Source organism: Nicotiana tabacum, chromosome 7 (assembly GCF_000715075.1).
Source record: "Nicotiana tabacum cultivar K326 chromosome 7, ASM71507v2, whole genome shotgun sequence".
Lineage (NCBI taxonomy): Eukaryota > Viridiplantae > Streptophyta > Magnoliopsida > Solanales > Solanaceae > Nicotiana > Nicotiana tabacum.
This window is the reverse complement of record NC_134086.1, coordinates 101,524,912-101,529,826: the sequence shown is the minus strand read 5'-3', so window position 1 is coordinate 101,529,826 and position 4,915 is coordinate 101,524,912. Positions and strand designations below refer to the sequence as shown.

General features: G+C 38.2%; 1 pseudogene; it reads right to left on the bottom strand.

Annotated features, from left to right (window-relative positions):
- Positions 1–2,705: 2,705 nt before the first annotated feature.
- Positions 2,706–4,411, bottom strand: LOC142162201 (uncharacterized; annotated as a pseudogene).
- Positions 4,412–4,915: the final 504 nt, after the last annotated feature.

The window sequence follows — 4,915 nt, the reverse complement described above, 5'->3', positions numbered from 1 at the left end:
TATGTCTTAATTATAATGTTAATGTCATTTTTCTGTGAACCTATTTTCACTTTTACTAACGTATATCGTTCTAGCTAGGTAGAAGTTATAATTTGTTAGTTAGCCTAGCTCACCGGGAGCTTTTCTTAATCTTCTTTTTAGAGCTTGTAGAGTTGGTTAATCCTAATTTAATGACACCCTACTTGGTCAGTTTATGATATAGTTATGAAGAAAAAGTGACCAATTAATATTGACTCCATTGAACTTTATCTACGCCTCATTCTTCACAATTTACAGTACCGCACCTACGTGCTTAATGTCATGAACCGCAAAATCGAATGGGGCTTGGATCCATCTGAAATGGGCCTTGCTTCATCTAAAGTGGGCCGAATTTATTCAGGTGTTTCAACTTCAAAATTTTCAGCCATGCCTTTTTAGTCGTAAAAATTGCATGGTGAGCCATATTTGGTCGTCCCCATTTTACATGTACCCATTTTTTAAATTTTTTTAACTTGTACCCACTGTTTAAACAACTTCAGGCCTTTTTTCTCATCTTTCTTCGTCTTCTTCTTCTTCTTCTTCTTCTTCTTCTTCTTCTTCTTCTTCTTCAACTTCTTCGAGTAACAGTGATTTTATATGGTGTTTGTAACATATTTTAAGATAGTTTATGATGTTTTACAGTGATGAACTATTGAGACGCTTTATTTTTTACTATTACTTAGAGATTTTTTTCTTAATTGCAATATAGGTTTGGTAGATTTTTGTTTTGACAAATTGATGTTTGATGTTTGTTCTTGATGATATTTGGAGGTAATGTTTCAAATTTGAGCTCATTTGAAGTAGATTTAGTTATTAAATCATATAATGGATTGTTAAAATTCGAAGAACAATTTTTTGTTTTTGGGCAATTTGCACTTCAGGCCTATTTGGCCTTAAGTGCATGAAAGGCCTATGAAAACGTTAGTTGCACTTCTGACCTTTTGGCCTTAAGTGCATCTGAAGTACAATTTTTTCACTGCAGACTTATTGGTTTAAGTGTAGGAAAATATTTATTGCACTTCAGAATTGTTGGCCTTAAATGTAGGAAAATATTTGTTGCACTTCAGACCTTTTGGCCTTAAGTGCACCTTAAGTGCAATTTTTCACTTCAGACTATTGGCTTAAGTGCATGAAACTATTAGTTGCATTTCAGACCTATTTTCCTTAAGTGTATCTGAAGTGCAATTTTCACTTCAGACTTATTGACCTTAAGCGTAGGAAAACGTTTGTTACAGTTCAGACCTTTTGGCCTTAAGTGCATCTGAAGTGCAATTTTTTACTTCAGACTTATTTGCCTTAAGTGTATGAAACTATTGGTTGCACTGCACACCTATTTGACCTTAAGTGCATTCGAAGTACAATTTTTTTTACTTCAAACTAAATTTTTTTTAACTTCAGATCTGATAAGTCCGAAGTTGATCGTAAAGTGAGTAAGCTTGCAAATTTTTCTACAAAATAAGTATAGGTTCAAGTGTGACTCCAAAGTCGACTATAGATGCAAAAGAGCCTTTCTAGTCACCACTCAGTAGTATACACCTTAAGGCACAAAATTTTACAATTGCAAGTCATGTTTTACTGAGGACATCATTGCCAACCTTTTCTCATTCATGTTTGGAAGTTCCACCAAGTGGGCGTTTGGACATAAGAATTGTAAAATTTTAAAATAGGGTGAAAAAAAATTTCAAGTGAAAATGGTATTTGAAATTTAGAGTTGTGTTTGGACATGAATATAATTTTGGGTTGTTTTTGAAATTTTGTGAATGATTTGAGTGAAAATTTTGAAAAATAGTTTTTTTGGAGTTTTTCAAATTCTCGAAAATTTCCAAAATACATCTTCAAGTGAAAAATGAATATTTTATGAACAAACGCTGATTTCGGAAAAAAGTAAAATTTCTTATGTCCAGGCGAGCTCTAAATTTCGTTAGAACAGAGGAAATATCTTGATTTAATTAGGAGTAAAGCTTTATTAATAAAATGCAAGAATCGTCACAACTAGTAATTGAACCTAGATTCTTTGAGCTACTTTTACGGTTTTACCACTACACTAAAAAATTTCTTGTGTCAGGTGGATTAACAATTTCTCTATGTACAAATTTTTCCTTAATATAATTTTTCGACATAAAAAAATTCACTCGAGTTCTCTTCGGACCATGTAGTTCTATCCTGTCCTCCCACATAATTGGCATTGCATTCGTTCTTGATTGATGGGAAACAATATGACATTCCTTGTAAGTACGTGCAAGTTTGCTGCTTTTCTCGAGTTGGAAATTAACCCCACACTAGACAACTAGGGAAAACGTCAGCACTTTCTCTCAGCGACAACAACATCAAACCCAATATAATTTCAAAAGTATTGTACGAGAAGGATAATGTGTACGTAAACCTTACCCTTACCTTGTGAAGACAAAGAAACTATTTTTGATAGATCCCCGGTTCAAGGAATAGAGAAAATAAAGTAACAAACAATAACAACAACAATGCAATAGAAGCAAACAACACAACATGTAATAATAATGAACCATAAATAAGAGAAAACAAAAATAGTACTAGTACTACTGGTAAGACTAAGAGACACTAGCGACTACCTGTCATCCTTTGACCATAATCCTCATTCTCCACCCTTTCCTATCGAGGGTCATGTCCTCGGTAAGCTGGAGCAATAGCATGTCCTGCTTAATCACCCCATCTCAATACTTCTTAGGCCTGCCCCTATCCTTTCTCAAACCTATCATAGTCAATCTCTCACACCTCCTGACTGGGGCGTCTATGTCCCTCCTCTGCACATGTCCGAACCATCTCAGCCCGATTCCCGTAATTTGTCCTCCGATAATGCAACACGCACCTTTTCCCTAATGACTTCGTTCCTAATCTTGTCTTTTCTGGTATGTCCACATATCCATCTCAACATTCACATATCAGCTACCTTCATCTTCTGGACATGAAACTTCTTGATGGGCCAACACTCCGCTCCATACAACATAGTCGGTCTAACCACCATTATGTAAAACTTGCCCTTAAGTCTTGTTGGCACATTCTTATCACATAACTCCAGAAGCGAGTCTCCAGTTCATCCACGCCACACTAATTTGATGAGTAACATCATCATCAATCTCCCTGTTGCCTTGGATTACAGACCCAAGATATTTGAAGCTATCCTTTCTAGGGATGACTTGTGTATCAATCTTCACTTCCACTTCTGCTTCAGGCATCCCATCACCGAGCTTGCACTCCAAGTACTCTGTTTTTGACCTGGTCAACTTGAAACCTTTAAACTCCAGCGTTCGTCTTCAAACCGCCAACCTAATGTTAACCGCGTATGGCGTCTCGTCAATCAATACTATGTCATCAGTAAAAAGCATACACCGTGGCACCTCTCCCTGAGTGTGTCATGTCAGAACATCTAACGCTAAGGCAAACAAAAACGGGCTAAGAGTCGGTCCTTGGTGTAACCCATCTCCACTAGAAAATATTCTGAGTCACCAACCGCAGTCTTCACTCGAGTCTTAGCTCCCTCCTATATATACTTAATCACCCGAATGTACGCTACTGGAACACCGCTAACATCCAAACATCTCCATAGAGCCTCTCTCGGAACTTTGTCGTAGGCTTTCTCTAGGTTAATGAACACGATATGCAAGTCTTTTTTCCTCTCCTAATACTGCTCCACCAATCTATGCACAAGGTGAATGACGACCCTGATATAAATTTGAACTGATTCTCAAAAATAGGCACACTTCTCCTCACCCTCCTCTCTACCACCCTCTCCCAAATTTTCATAGTGTGACTCAACAACTTGATACCCTATAGTTATTGCAGTTCTGAATATCACATTTGTTTTTTACAACGGAATCATTAAACTCCACCTCTAATTTTCGAGCATCTTCTTCGTACTGAAAATGACATTAAATAACTAGTAAGTGACTCTACTGGGACCTCTCCAGGCCCAGTCGCCTTACCCCTGCTCATCTTCCACATTACCTCTTCAACCTCCACAACCTTGATACGCCTACAAAATCCAAAATCACTCTTGTCTCTTTGAGTTCTCCAACTCACTGAGCATAATGTTCATGTCCCCTTCCTTGTTCAAGAGTTTATGGAAGTACCTCTACCACCTACGCCTAATGCACGCTTCTTCTACCAATACCTTGCCATCATCATCTTTGTTGCACCTCACTTGGTCTATGTCCTGAGCCTTCTTTTCTCTAATCCTAGCTAACTTGTACAGCTTCTAGTCCCTACCTTTGCCCCCAAGATCCTCATATAGTCGTTCAAATGCTGTAGTCTTAGCTGTCACAGCCGCTAATTTTGCCTCTCTCCTAGCCTTCTTATAACACTCCCTATAAGCTCTGTTGTTCTCCTCGTCCGTGCTTACTACTAGCTTTAGATATGTCATCTTCTTAGATTTTACTTTTACTTGGACTTTTCCATTCTACCACCAGTCCCCTTTGTGGCTTCCCGAGTAACCCTTCGTGACCCCTAACACCACTCTAGCCACTTCCCTAATGCAGTTCACACTCGTGGTCCATATATTACTCGCATCCCCCTACTTCTCCAAGCCCCCATAGCCATTTGCTTCTCCCCCAACTCCTGAGCTTTCTCCCCTACTTGATCTTAGACTTACCGTACACTGCCTTCTTCTTCATTGCTCTCTTAATCTCCAAGTCGATTACTAATAGCCTATGCCGTATCGATAGAAACTCACTTAGGATAACCTTTCAATCAGTACAAAGGCCTCGATCATACCTCCTAAAGAGAAGATAATCAATTTGAGTCTTGGCTACCTTGCTCTGAAAAGTGACCAAGTGATCCTCCTATAACCAAGTCAAAAGCTCTAGCAAAATCCAACAACCCACTCTCTCTAACTTTCTTTTTCTCTAGCTTCTCTATACCTTTCAAT